Source organism: Lynx rufus, unplaced genomic scaffold (genome assembly GCF_022079265.1).
Source record: "Lynx rufus isolate CCGP_SWC_20201006 ecotype Redwood Valley unplaced genomic scaffold, mLynRuf1.p SCAF_8, whole genome shotgun sequence".
Taxonomy (NCBI): Eukaryota; Metazoa; Chordata; class Mammalia; order Carnivora; family Felidae; genus Lynx; species Lynx rufus.
Genome location: NW_025814896.1, coordinates 33,641,120 through 33,656,898, shown reverse-complemented (window position 1 = coordinate 33,656,898; position 15,779 = coordinate 33,641,120).

The window sequence follows — 15,779 nt, the reverse complement described above, 5'->3', positions numbered from 1 at the left end:
AAAATATTCTAAAAGGAACAAGTGGAAATGCATTAATATCTAGCTGTTTTTCCCTGTAGTTAAAACTACCTATAATAGAGGTCCTTAAGCTTTTTTGGATCCTATACCGTTTTCAAGCTGAGCTGTGTAAAGTCCTCCTGTACTAGAGACACCAAAGCCAGAGAGGGATGTAAGCTTGGACCCACTCCCACTCTAGTCTAGCCTTCACTTCAAAACCAAGAGAAGTCCAAGTACAGAGAATCCTGGGAATCTGCCCTGGTTTTTCATCATGACTGATGTGGATGATAAAGACAGGTAATTTAAGTATGAGGAGAAATCAGAAAGTTATAAATGTGTGAAACTGGAAGATATTATAAAGGATCACCTTCACCTCTTCCCCACCAGTGGTTTTTCTGTGTTGATAGAGATATCATTAAATGACTCCCCCCACCACCACCCTCGACTCCCTCAGGTTGAAATACCAGCATAGCTCCCCTCATGCAAGGACAAAGCCAGCTGAGTTCTCTGTAGGTGAGCAGCAGACCCTGTGAGTGCACCTCTCTGTCAGGGTGTTGTTAACCTGGCACCACTCCATCATAGCCTCCTTAGCAGTGTGTAACTATTCTTTTCCTAGTTCATACTCTGCCACCAGAGTCTACAAGTATATATATTTCAAACCTGTGCTTTCACTTAACTACTCACTGTGAGACTGTGAGTCTTAATTACTGAACTGATGACAACCCTGGTTTCCTCATTTTTAAATTGCAGTTTGTTCTAAGAATTAAATAAAAGAAATATAAATGAAGGAGTCTAGCACACAACTGGCTCCTTTTTACACCTCTATATTATTATCCCCCTTATTGTGAAAATGTCCCTATCAGTTGCATGTTTAATCTTTCTTTTTTCTTTTCAGACAATTATGTTTTCGTATATGCAAGTGAAAAAGTGTGTAACTCTAAACCTACTTTATTTCTTATAAGCTTATTTCTCTCTCTGTCTTTCTGTCTGTCTGTCTGTCTCTCTCTCTCTCTGTCTCACACACACACACACACACACACACACACACACTTTGTTTTACAAATTCAAGGGAGTTCTATTGCCAATATTTTTTTCACTATTATCCCACATAATGCAGTGGTACTTCTAGAAATGAATTCAGTCTGGCAGAATAAAGGCACATCCAAATGTACCTTCTTAGTTCCCAAATACTCCCACTAAGTAAATTTCTCAATTGGTAAATTAAGATTTTCAAAGCTGTGAAAAGAAACTTGAGATTTATGGTTGCGCATTTTGGTACATGTGAAATAATTTTTAACTGCTACTGTCATCAAAATCATGAAAGGTTTTGGAGTGAGTCTGGGATGGAAACTATTCTTACCCTAGGGAGGAAGTACAGAGTGTACTTTATGTAAAGTCTATTGCTTCAATCCTTATGCTTTGCTTTCTGCCAGAAAATGAGGTAGTTTGCCATTGAGAGGCTTGGGGACTGTCTAACTGTGGCAAATGCACTAGGTTCAATAAACAAGAACATGACTGTATCTAATCTAAGCTTCAGAGAGAAGTTGAAAACCCACATCCTAGAAAAAGCAACTAACAGTGTTAAAATTCAGGAGCATTTGCACTCAATTCTAAGATTTTTCTTGTTCTCTTTCATTACATTTCAGTTCTGGAGAGTCATGACAGGTAATTTGTATCACATGTCCACCAGTGACTGTATGAATCTCTGTAGTGCCCTCTGGCCGGTATTCAGTGCTAAATAATGATGTAATTTATATCATGATTTCAATTTTATGATCTCACAGAATGAACACCTGTTTAGTGAGGGGAACTAAAAAATTAGCCTATTAAATATTTTGTTTGCCTGTTTTTTTTTTTCTGAAATAGCATAGTGGCTTAATGGAGTATGAAAATGAAAAAAAATACAGAATTAAGTGCTCATTCATCATTTATATATGAAAAGACTAATTCTAGAATAATCTTTAATAACAAAGTACACAGAAGAACTTCTGGCTGGGTATAGTACTCACATAATGTCAACACATCAGCAAATTATCCTTTTCATACACTTCATAATTCACATGATCCTTGTTTAATATACTTTTGTCTACTGGATTTTTAACTCCAGAGATTTCAGAAGGGAACATTTCTAGTTAAAAATAGCTCAGTAAATTGCAGATTTCTCTATTTGGCATGGAAGAAGTTGTTATGATTTGTTTAAATCAATGAGAGAATTAGCATTGAGTGTTTTGTAAACACTTAACAAACGAAGCAGAAAAGTTGGCCTTTTTTCTGGTAAATTTTTAGTGATGGTCTTGTTTTGTGAGCTTTACTCTTATAGTAAATTAAGACTCTCTGGTTATGTGGTGACCCCACCTTGCCCAAGATTTTACTTGGCCATCTGTCCTCTAGCACTTTGGTTCTGAGAAGATTCTTCCCTGTGATGGAAACAGAGTGCTCCAGATCAATGAAAGCACCCTTTCTGGTATACTGTGGCCACCACTCCTGTGTTATGTTAAGGATCAATGGAACCTGACACACTGTTTCTCAATCTCAGGAGAGTCGTATTGCCGAACAGCTGAAATGTGTAAGGAACGGCTGTGTAGAAGAAAAGAATGGAGTGGCTGTTTGGTCAAACAGCGAGTCTTAGGTGACAATTCCTGTTGGGCTCCTAAAAGCTGTTTTTCTCTGGTCTTATTCGCTGTGAATGTGGGTCACGGAAGCAATGCCATCTTCTATTCACACAGCTTGAAGTCAAAGTCCAGCTCCTTGTTTGTCTTCCATATAAACAAGGACAAATTGCTTTCTCTGAATGGTGTAACTTCATTGAAACATTATATTCTGTTAGGTAAAGGTCTCTAATTTTTCCTTCCTATTCATTCAGCAAGCACTTCACTTCAGGCACCATCTGGTGGGTAATAGGTACTATAAGGGGAAATGAAATAAGCATTAAAAAAGGCTTATATTTATTGAGAGCTTCTTATGGGCCACTTTCTAAGCTCTTTGCATGTATTAACTCATTTAATATATCTATGAGGTAGGTATATTATTATAACAATTTTATAGATGAGAAAAGTCATTCACAGAGAGGTTGGGCAATGGTAGAGTTGACAAGTTAACCCTGATAATCTAACCTCGATCCTGGCACTCTTTACTGTAGAATGGCTGTTTGCTCTAATTCTAGGGATTAAGAACTATATTTGTGAAGCAGTAAGAAAATAATTATTAAAATTACATGAGCATTTTTTATCTGCCTGTAAGATTAAATGAGCTGTACATTCATGATATGTGCACTTAAGGCTTCAGTGCATGTTATGGACTGAATGTTTGTGTCTCCCCTGAATTCACACATTGACATCCTAACCACCAGTGTGATGGTATTAAGAGGTGGGAATTTGGAGAAGTAATTAAGTCAAGAGGATGAAGCCCTTATGAGTAGGGTTAGTGCCCTCTTAAAAGGGACCCCAAACAGCTCTCTCTTCTTCCATCATCATGTGAAGATACAAGGAGATGTTAGCAGTCTGCAACCTACAAAAATGGATCCTCAGCAAAATCTAACCATGCAGGCACCCTGATCCTGGATTTCCAGTCTTCAGAGATGTGAGAAAAAAATGTCTGTTGTTAATAAGCCACCCAGTCTATCTATAGTACTATTATAGTGCCCTGAAATGACTAAAATAGTACACAATTTAAAGCTGAAAAATAATCACATGAGCATGGTTATGTTATGACAACACAGAACAACATATGTGCATAAATGCTGGGGCAAAGCTTTAACACAAAGGCTTTAAAAGCTATAATAAGGATGTCTGTGTGCATGTTCCTAATCAATGCTATCGCTGTTGATACCAGACGCGCTTGGAAATCTACCCATTAGTACATATGTGTCACTATCAGATCCATGATGTCATTCTTGCTAGGAGAAGGCACAAGTAAGTTTACACTCACTATGCTGAGAAACTAGTTATGTGATTCAGGTTTTAAAATTTGTGTGAATTCTCACTTTAGACCTAGTCATCCTTATCCTTGAAGAGCTCTATGCTCACTCTTATCTGTAGGTCACATCTTACAGTGGGAATTGCAGTTACTGAATTAGGGAACCTAAATGCAGTGAAAGTAATTAGATCCCATAGTAGCAGGGGCCGGGTGGCAGCATGTAACCATCAAGGGCAAGATGGACATGGTTACCATAATGAACAACAGAGTCAAAGCAGCAATCAGAATACTCTGACCCATGCAGACCTATGGCTCTGGCTAATCATTGTGTTCCTAAAAGTGAAATAGGTAGGAAGTCTATTAAATTCTTACTTGATCTGTATAAACAAGAATGTTTTAGGTCAATGAACAAAAAGTCTAACTTGAATCATAAAAACAGAAAGTCACAGCCTCTCCATTAGTTCCCATATTTGAGCCAGTTTATAGAACCAGAACCTCTTGAATGAAGAGGAAGCTGGGTCCCCTTGAGGAAGGATCCCAGTACACTGCCAAAATTTATACTGTTAATCTTTCTCCCAGACTTCCCCAAAGGGACCTATGGCCTTTTACCAGGGCAGCTGTCCATGGGTGAAACACAAATAATCAGAATTTTCAGGGACTGCTGGCCACTGCCTCTGAACTAATTCCAGAACACCCAAAATATCACTGTGGCCCACTAGTCAGAGTAGGGGTTTCTGGAAATCAGATGATCAATAGAGATTTAGGTGAAGCTTGTCTCACAATGGGCCCAGTGGGAACACATCCTGTGGTTATGTCCCCAGTTCTGGAATGCACAACTGGAATGGCCATACTCAGCAGCTGCCAGAATCACCAGAGTGGTTCCCTGGCCAGTGAAGTGAGGGCTATTATGGGAAAGGCCAAGTGAAAACTACTAGAACCACCTCTACCTAGGAAAGTAGCAAAACAGAAACAATACTGTGTTCTTGGAGGGACTGCAGAGATTACTGCCACCATCAAGGACTTGAAAGATGTAGGTGTAGTGATTCTCACTGCCTCCCTCTTCAACTTGCCTATTTGGTCTATGCAGAAGGCAGCTGGATTTTGGAGAATGACAATGAGTTGTCATAAAGCTTAACCAGGTAGTGACTACAATTTCAGCTGTTCCAGATGTGGTTACATCATTTGAACAAATTAACACATCCTCTGCTACCTGGTATGCAGCTATTGATCTGGAAAATGCCCTTTTCTCCATCCCTGTCTATAAGGGTCACTAGAGGCCATTTTGCTCTCAGCTGCCAAGGCCAGCAATACATCATCGTTTTCCTATCTCAGAAGTATATCAGTTCTTGAGATCTATGTCATAATTTAGCTCAAAGGAATATTGATTGCCTTTTCCTTCCACAAGATACCACACCAATCCATTATATTGATGACATTATAAGACCTAGTGAGCAAGAAGTAGCAACTATTCTAGATTTATTAGTAATACATCTGCATGTCAGAGGGTGGGAAATAAATACGACAGAAATTCAGAGGCCTTCTACATCAGTGAAATTTCTAGGGTTCCAGTGCTGTGGGGCATGTCAAGATAGGCCTTCTAAGGGGAAAGACAAGATAGTTGCCACATCTGGCCCCTCCTACAACCAAGAAGGAGGCATAATGCCTAGTGGGCTGCTTTGGTTTTTGGACGCCACTTATTCCTCACTTGAGTGTTTTACTCCAACCCATTTGCTAAGTGACCCAAAAAGCATAGTTTTGAGTGGGGCTCAGAATAGGAGAATGCTCTGTAATAGGTCCAGGCTTCCAAGCAAACTTTCTGCCACTTGGGCCATATGATCCAGCAGTTCCAATGGCATTTGACGTGTCACTTGTAATAGGGGAGTTGTTTGGAGCCTTTGGCAGGCCCCTACAGGTGAATCACAGCAATGGCGAAGGGACATCCCTGACAGACAGATATGAAGGGAGATCATCCCAATGAACCTTAATGTTCACTTTGCTTGGAGAAAGACATGTCAGATACATGATTATATACAAATTCATGGGTGGTGGCCAATGGTTTGTCTGTATGTCAGAGATTTGGAAGGAACATGATTAGAAAATTGGTGATAAGGAAATTTGGGGAAGTTAATGGATAGTTCTCTCAGAATGGGAAAAAAATGTTTTGCATGAGAATGCTCATCAAGGGGTGACCTCAACACAGGACTATTTTAATTAAGTGAATAAAATGTCTTGTGTGGATACCAGTCAGCTTCTTTCCCCAGATACTCCTGTTACTGCCCAAAGAGTTAATGAACAAAGGGTGATGGTGGCAGAGATGAAGAGAATGCTTGGAATCAGCAGTGTGAACTTCTACTCACTAAAGCCAACCTGACTAAAGCCATTGCTGAGTGCTCAGATTGCCAGCAGCAAAGACCAATATTGAGTCTGGGATATGACAATATGGCATTATTTCCCAGGGTGCTCAGCCAGTAACCTGGTGGCACGTTGATTACATTGGACCACATCCATCACGGAAGGGCAGCATTTTGCTCTTATTGGAATAGATGCTCTGGATATGAATTTGCCTTTCCTGCAAGCAAAGTTTCTGCCATATGTGGACTTAAGATGCCTTACCCACCATCATGCTATTCCATACAGCATTGCTTCTGATTAAGGAACTTCACAGAAAATAACGTGTAGCAATGGGCCCCTGCTCATAGAATTTACAGGCCTTTCCATGTGTCCACCATTCTGAAGCAGGTGGCTTAATAAAATGGTGAAATGGCCCTTTGAAGACTCAGGTACAATGCAAGTGGTGGCAGTACTTTGCTGGACCACAGCAGGGTTCTTCAGAAGGCTGTATATGGTCTGTATCAGATCCATTATGTGGTGCTATTTCTCTGAAAGCCAGGATTCATAGGTCCAGGCATCAGAGGTGGAGATGGGAGTGGAACTACCCACCATAACCCTCTAGTGACTCACTAGTAATATTTTTGCTTCCTGTTGCAATGACCATATGCTCTGCTGGCCTTTAGGTCTTAGATCCAAAGGAAGGAATGCTTCTACCAGGAGACACAACAGTCATTCCATCAAAGTCAGGGTTAAGATTGCCTCCAGGTCATTTTGGGTATCTCCTGTTTCTGAACCAACAAGCAAGGAAGGGAATTACTGTGCTGGTTGGGTTAATGGACTCTGATCGCCAAGGGCCGATTGGACTACTACTTCACAACAAAGATAAAGATTATGTCTGAAATACAAGAAATATTTTAATGCATCTATTAGTATTAAGATACCACGTGATTACAGTCAGTGGAAGAGTATGACACCTAATCCTGGCAGGATCACTAATAGTGCCAGACCCTTCTGAAATGAAAGTCTGGGTCACCTGACTAGGCTCAGTACCATTTTATATGTTTTCAGAAGACAGAGGAATCCAGAGTTGGTAGTAGAAGAAGATAGTCATAAAAAAAAAAGTGGCCAGGGTCACCTGGGTGGTTCAGTCGGCTAAGTTTCCACTTAGGCTCAAGTCATGATCTTAACCATTCCTGAGTTCAAGCCCCATATTGGGCTCTGTGCTGACAGCTCGGAGCCTGAAGCCTGTTTCAGATTCTGTGTCTCCCTCTCTCTATCTGCCCCTCCCCTGCTTGTGTTCTGTCTCTCTCAAACAAACATTAAAAAAGTTTTTTTAAGTGACCAAATAACTAATTACAGAAATGAGGACTGCAATTGCCATGAGTATTTCCTGCTTACTTTATTATGAATGTTTGTGTGAATATGAATACATAGTTTTATCTTTGTTTTCTTCCCTCTCTTATTCCTTATCATGTAACATAAGATGCATTGACTTTATTTTGTAAAGTTTATTTATTTTGAGAGAGGGAGAGCACACATATGAGTGGGGGGAGAGGCAGAGATTCCCAAGCAGGGTCCACACTGTCAGCACAGAGCCTGAAGCAGGGCTTGAACCCATGAACTGTGAGTTCATGACCTGAGCTGAAACCAAGAGTCAGATGCTTAACCAACTGAGCCACCCAGGCATCTCAAAATGTACTGACTTGATATCATAGTATTCAAATATTGTTTATTTTAAATTATTGTATTTAAGTCTTGGGGTTATCAAGAAGAAGAGTAAACATCACTCAAGAATTTTATCTCCTTTTGTAGAGAAAGAGGTAGAATGTTTTCAGTTGTATTCAGGATAGTTGTATCATGTTAAGTGGAATTATGACTTTGTTATTATCTATTTGGAGATTAAGTATCATTTAAGGAGATGCATATGGGTATCCAGTTATAAAGTGTGGACTTGTGATGGTTAATTTTATTTGTCAACTTTACCAGGCTGTGATGTGCTAAGATTTTTGTCAAACATTACTCTGGGTATGACTGTAAAGGTTCTTTTGGAATTAATATTTGGACCTGTATATTGTCCTCCCTAATGTGGGTGCTCTCATCCAATCAATTGGAGACCCTACAAGAATAAAAAGGAGGGCATAAGAAGTTGAGATTTTTCCTGCCTGATTACTTGAGCTGGAACATTAGTACTGGTCTTTTCCTGCCTTCAGACCCAAACTGAAACAAAAACTCTTGAGTGTGGAGCCTGTCAGCTTTCGGACTGGAACTTATACCATTGGCTCTTTTATTCTAAGACCTTCAGACTTGGGCTGGAACTAAATCTATATCTTTGGCTCTCTTGTGTCTCCACCTTGCCAGCTGCAGATCTTAGGACTTCTCAGTCTCCATAACTGCATGAGCCAATTTCTTATAATAAATCTTTCCTTATAATAAAATCATACATAACTATAGTAATATATTAGTTATATATGTGTGTGTACACACACACATCTTTCCTATTGGTTCTGTTTCTCTAGAACAGAGAAGCAGACTATTTCTCTAATATGCTATTATCACCTTCATTACACAGATGAGTCTTAGAAAACTTAAGTACCTTAAGCCATACTAGAACTAGTAATTGGCCATGATGAAATATAGCCAGGTTTGTCTGCCTCTAATGTCCATGTTCCTTTCCCCTGTGCTGTACTTGAATTCTGCTTATGAACCAGTGAAGATGAATCAAAAACCAAAAGAACCACCTCCCATATCTCTTGCTGATGCTTCATTGCCTGTTTCTGAATTGTGTTTTAATTACTGTTGCTGTGTAACAATTATCCCAAAATTCAGCAGCATAAAATGGCAATTGCTTTATTTTGCTAACAATTTTATGGTTCATGGATTTAGAAACATCTTGACTAGGCTACTCTTTCATAGGATCTCGTGTAGTTGAATTTAGTTGTCCCCTAGGGGTGCAGTCATCTCAAAGCTCAACTGGATTGAACATTTAAGATGGCTCAGTAATATGACTGGCAATTGACTTTGGCTACTGGCTTTGTGCTCGGCTAGACAGACTATCAATCAGGACACCTGCCTCTGTCATTTCCAACATGGTAATATCAGAGTAGTGAGCAGGCTGTAAGAACTGGGTGGAGCCAGAGGGTCTTCTTTGGCCTACTTACAAACTACATAGAATTACTTCCACTGTAGTCTATTGGTTACAAATGCATCACTGAGGTAGAGCCATACTCAAGGGGAGGAAATAAAGACCCCTCCTTTTGACAGAAGTGTCAAAGAATTTGTAGCCATGTTTTTAAAACATATGGCTTTATTATCCTAGGATCCAGGTATCTCTAGAGATGATGTAAAGAAAAAAAGTGGGCTTTGAAATGAGGTCATAATGTGAACTTCTTCCATCACTTATTATCTGTATTAACTTGGAAAAATTATTTAAAGTCTCTGGTCAGTGACCTCCTCTGCAAAAGGAAAAGATTGATACCTATTTCGGAACTGAAGATAGTACATATGCCTTGTATTCAATTAATGTTACAATAGTGTTTTCACACCTTCTTCACTCACTGGTTTCTATAATTTATTTATGCATAATTTAAAGATACATTAGGATTTGATTGGCAATTTGATTTTTCCTTAAGAAACAGTGCAAGTACCACAACCTCAATCTATGTAGTAAGCCAAAAAGAAAATTCACTGTGGCCCAGTGAATAGGCATGGCTAAGTCATGGTAGTATTATTTAATATCTCTTTTCTTTCTCTCATGTCGCTGCTCCATAATGTCAGGAAAACACTTACAAGATATTTAACTAAAATGCAGTCTCAACTTTTCAGGTTAGATAAGATCCCTAGATGTTCTATTCTGACGAAACTTACTTTTGCCTGAGTTTGAGTTACTGATCAAAAGTTTCATTGCATTGGGACCAGGAGGGAGCCTATTATTTAGAATTTTCTCTCTCTCTCTCTCTCTCTCTCTCTCTCCCACACACACACACACACACACACACACACACACAGGTTTAAGCAAATGAACAAATCTAATTTGGAGAGCAAAAGCATGTAGAAGACAAAAGTCAGGGTCTCACGTGGAGTAACCAAAATTCCCCATGTGGAAGTCATTTAAACTTACATTTTTCACATGGCAGGGAAGAAAACATTCTTCTGCCATGGAGTTTCATAAAGCATGTCAGGCTTCTTTTTGCACTAGGCTTTTACACATCTGTCAATTGGAGAAGTTAACCTCTCTGCTGTTTTGATGAGAGAAAGATAAAAATCGAAGTCCTGGTGATTTTATAGGAGTGCTGGCTGCTTGTGTCTTTGGCTGTCTCTTCCACTTCTTTGGTGTGAAGACATCTCCAACTGAAAACAGATGTGGTCCCCTTGGCATGGCCTGCTGAACACCACATTGCTTGTAGAGCTCTGGGGTTCACAAGGTACCCTCATGTAGCTGGCCATTACCCAGAGGTAGTTTTTTTGCCCAGCAGCAAATATGGATAGACACCTGATGAGTTTTCAAGACAGCTTCACAACCAGGTGTCTAACTCAGTAGACAACAGATAATCACACTTGATCCTCAGAGATTGTATGTCCTCTACTTCGCCCTCCATCCTCACTGCCCTTTAAAGTATAGTCATATTTCTGTAGTGTGGACTCCTGTTTTCCACCCTTTTTTTGTAAGGGATAGGTATCTGCATAGTCTAAATTTCAAGGTTTTAGTTAGCTGTTCTTTAGTTTAACGAACGATAACTGTTTAGAAACTTTCTCAGAGTGTGCCTTGGAGTATTTTCTATGGCAAATGGAATTCTGCCTTGAAAACTGGAAAGCAGTTTTCTTCTTTCCATGTGGGGAGGGCATAGAGAAGTTGCCAATGGAACAGCACATTTAAGCAAGCAAGTTTTTAGAATAACTTAGGACTTACTCAGTTTCCATTAAGAATATCTAATTATAAGTAATTACCCTGTACTAATTTAACTCCATCCTCTTGAACTTTATTAGAGCAACAAACTTAACCACATGCATTTCGTTAAATAGACCCTTGCACTATGGAGGAAAAAAAACTTAACAAGATTGATATGACTTGCATGGGAAAGAAGGGGATTAACAATAATTGAGTATTTTCTGCAGTATCCTCTCCCGTTCCATTAGAGGTGAAATATAAGTAGGTGTCTTAAAAAATGAGTTCACAGTAAAGAATTTAAGGAGATTAGCTCAGTTTTAATAGATGGACCTGCCCTATTTAAAAAATTAATGCCAGAAATAGGCAAACAATTTGTTTTAGTATTAGACTAAACTTTAAATGTGTTAGAAATTAAATTATTAAGGTCTAATGTTGACAACAGACTGAAATAATAAGAATTGATATTAATTTTCTTTTTCAGTATCCTAGAAGTATTTGAAGAGGTAAAGTGTTTTTTTTCTGAATATGAAAAATGAACTACATACTTTCAGAGTGGCTATTCTTCAAACCACATTTAGCACATATAAAAAAAAGCAAAGGGCTTCATTGTTTTTCTGCATATAAAAGTAATACACTTGTACTATAAAAATCCACGTGGAACAAAATGTATAAAGAAAATATAGAAATCACCAATAAACTTATACAGATCACACAGCTATTAACCTATGGATATATTTCTTTGCAGATTTTTTTATGTGAGGACTATCTTTATGTAATCGTTATTAAAGCATAGCATGATATAGAAAGTGAACACATAAACATTTTTGAAACTAGAGACAGAACAGTTTTGAACTCCAGCATTTCTCTACCTTTCTCTACCAAAGGTAAATTTTCCAATTCCTAACACCACTGAGAAGTTTTTCCTGTTTCTGAATATTATATGGATAGAATCATACATTATGTATTCTTTCATGTTGGCTAATGTTGTAGAAGATTATGCTCATAAGATATACTCATAGTGTTACTTCTCATTGTAATTTGTTTCTTCTCATTGATATATATTTGCATTATATAATGTGCCACAGTTTTTTAACCATTTTGTCATTGGACTGTTTCGTGTTTAGGGCTATGAAAGTTTAGTGCATGCTTTATGCAGAGCTTAGGAACCTGTATCTGTTTGTTATATACTGAGGAGAATTGCTAGCTGGATTCTAGGAGTGTGTATATATATATTTTTAATAAACACTGACAATGAGTTTCCAAAATTACTATAATAATTTACACTTTCCCTGGCAGGACATGAGAGTCCCAGTTGCTCTACTTCCTTGCCAACACTTGGTATCAAAGAATTGTTTTTAAATAGAAATGAAATAATTCTTTATATGTACCTTGGTAGCCTGAATTTCATACCTAACCATATATGTTGCATGTATGTCCATGTCAGTAAACAAAGAGATCATCATCATTTGCAATTGCTGTTTGATCATCTTTCATACTGTATATCTAAATATGTGTAATCCCTTATTGATGAATCTTTCTACGGAATTTTCATTTTTTATTTTATGAACAAAGTTGATTATGTAATTCTTTGTATGCATAGCTCATAATTCAATATAATTCTTGTCAACAAATTAAATCCCTTGTTTGGTACTCTGTATTCTTCATCACATTCAAGTGCCCCAAATCCAGCATAGCTTATTTTATTTCTGTTCCTTCTTGGTTGCAGATGAGGTCTGCTAGTGAAAATCAGGACAGAAAAGTTGATTTCACAAAATATTCATAGTTATATCACATAGGCTCTCAAACTCTTCTATTTGGCAATACTTTATCCCCTCTACACACTGATTATTTTAAATCTTCAGCCTCCTTGAACCATCAAATCTTTCCCCACTTCCCTCCAGACTCTCAGCAGATGACTGAACCTCACAGTTCATAGAGAATACAATAGCCATCAGAAGGTAATCCCTCCAACCTCCACTGCCAGTGAGAAACTTACACACACACACACACACACACACACACACACACACACACTCCTGGCCTGTCTTTGCTTCTCTGAAAATAAAGAAGGTGCTCTCCCACACTGTTCCACTTCTCTATTGAAGGTCAGTTCTAGCAGCCAAACTTTGAATCTCATTACCCCATCTCTTTTTTGGCCACTCTTCTTCTCCCTCTCCTTTACTGTGTCTGCTGGCCAGACTCCAAGTGTATTAATGTATCCGGAGCCTTGTTAATTCCCTTCATCTTGAATTTTCCTTTTTCTTCTCCTTTGCTTCTCTACTCTTTTCCCTCCCTGTCTCTCATGTTCTCTTCTCTTCACTTCTCTAAGGTTTCCTTCACTTTTCTGTTCCCATGTTTTCCTTAGGTTTTCTAAGTGTTACCTCTTTAAGCATCTTCCAGATTCACACAACCAAACTAGTCTTCTTTTCTTAGCTTTAGACTCTTAGAAAAATGGCTCTTGTCAACTGGTATTGATGTCTCAGAAACAGTACAAAATTGATACATCTGAAATAGAACCATTGCTATCCCCCTCCACTAACACCTGTCTTCCTATCCCAGTAAATGGCATACCGTCACCTAGGGGTAATTTAAAATCATTAAGGTGATCTAGGATTCCTGCCTTTCCTTTACTGACAGAGTCAAATTTCTTATCAAGCCCTTTGTATAATGATCCAAAAATATATCTCAAATCTACATTCTTCTTGTAATCTCAACAGCTATCTCCTACCCAAACCACAATTACCCCCAATAAATGTGGGTACCATGAGGGCTGAAGCCATAACTGCTTTATTCATAATTTTGCCCCAGTGCTTGGCACAGTGCCTGACAATAAATAGTCCACAACATGTATCTAATCACCCTCGTCTCTTGCTTGGACTTCTAATGCTACTTATCAAATGATATGAGGTTAAAAATAATTTATTTTTGAAAGTTCTTCCTGACCTCTAAAGTAGATCAGATACCTATTCATAAATGCTTACAGCACCATGTATAAATGTGTTTCTTTTCTAAAAGTGTTCCAGTTATAATTTATATTATTTTCTGTAACAACATTAAATTTGATAGGGGAAGAGAACTTTTGTTTTTGCTCTCCATTCTGCCCACATACTTTGCATATTAGTGAATGAAGGAGAACTAAAGAACTTCCAAGAAGTGGTTTTCTACATTGAAAGGTATACCTTTGGGGCATTTGGGTGGCTCAGTTGGTTGAGGCTCCAACTTTGGCTCAGGTCATGATCTCATGATTTTGAGCCCCGCATCAGGCTCTGGGCAGACAGGTTGGTGCCTGGAGCCTGCTTCAGATTGCATGTCTCCTTCTCTGTCTGCCCCTCCACTGTTTGCACTGTCTCTCTCTCTCTAAAATAAATAATCATTAAAAATTTTTGAAAAAAAAGAAAGGTATACCCTTATTAAGATTGTTATGCATGTTTTCAATTTCCCCTATTTGAACTCATTTATATTTTCTCTTTTCAGTTAAACAGAATTCTCAGTTCTTAGTTTCATCTACCATAGTCTTGTATTTCTTTTAAATCTTTGCAAGTATAAATATTGTGTGTAATTGTTTTACTTTGTATATTTTAATTACTCATGATTTTAATTGTTTTTTTTTTCTGTTTTAAGGCTACATGTGTTTATTTTTCTACTGGTATATGGTCTTTGCCTTAGCAATTTATAAGATCTCTTCAAAAGTACTAAAATTAATCTCTTCTCCACAACATATATGTTTCATTTTTCTCAACCTGTCATCTGTGTTTATTATTCTTTTGCAGTTGCATATTTTTTAATTCATTAAGCAGGTATTTATTGAATGACCATTATTTGTCTGGAAACCAATCAAGTTATGGGAACAAAGCAATAATCAAAACAGATGAAAATTACTGCCTTCCTGGAATTTACATTGCATTTATGAGGATGGGTGGGTAAATAAACATTTAGTGATATAAAATAAGTAATATAAGTAGAACATTGGGTGGTTACAAGTATTATTAACATAATTAAACCAGGAAAAGATTTTAAAAGGGTCAACAGGTAGGAGTCACAATTTTAGAGAGGATTACTCAAAATTTCTTTGAGAAAATGAGCTCTGATTAAAGTCCTAAAGAAGGTATGGGAATCTTGTGGATACCTGTAGAAACAGATTCAAGGTAAAAGGAACATCAAGGCAAAGGTCTAGAGGCAAGAGCACATATGGAAAGTTTAAGGAACAGGTAAAGGGCCAATAGAGATGAAAAAGATTTTAAAGAAACAATGTAAGAGAATATGAGGTCTAAGTGGCAATGGGTTGGAGGGAAAATCTCAGCATGCAGGGCTTTGCTGGCTATTCTACGAACTTTAGTGTCTACCTGGAATGAGATAAGATTTTTGAGTAGAGATGAGATATGATCTGACTATGTTTTAACTGTAAAACCCCAATTGCTCTTTTGAGAAGAGCTTTTGGGGGGCTAACATCCAAAGCAACAAGGCTGGTTAGAAAACTGCAATAATTTTCGCCAGAGATGAGGGTGGATTGGACTAATTTGTTGTAACACCAGTGTGTTTGCAGTGAAGGTGGTGATAGTGGTCAGATTATGTGTATATTTTGAAGGTAAAGTCACTACTATTTGCAGATGGGTTGTATTATGGACTATTGAAGTAAATGAGAAGTTTAGAT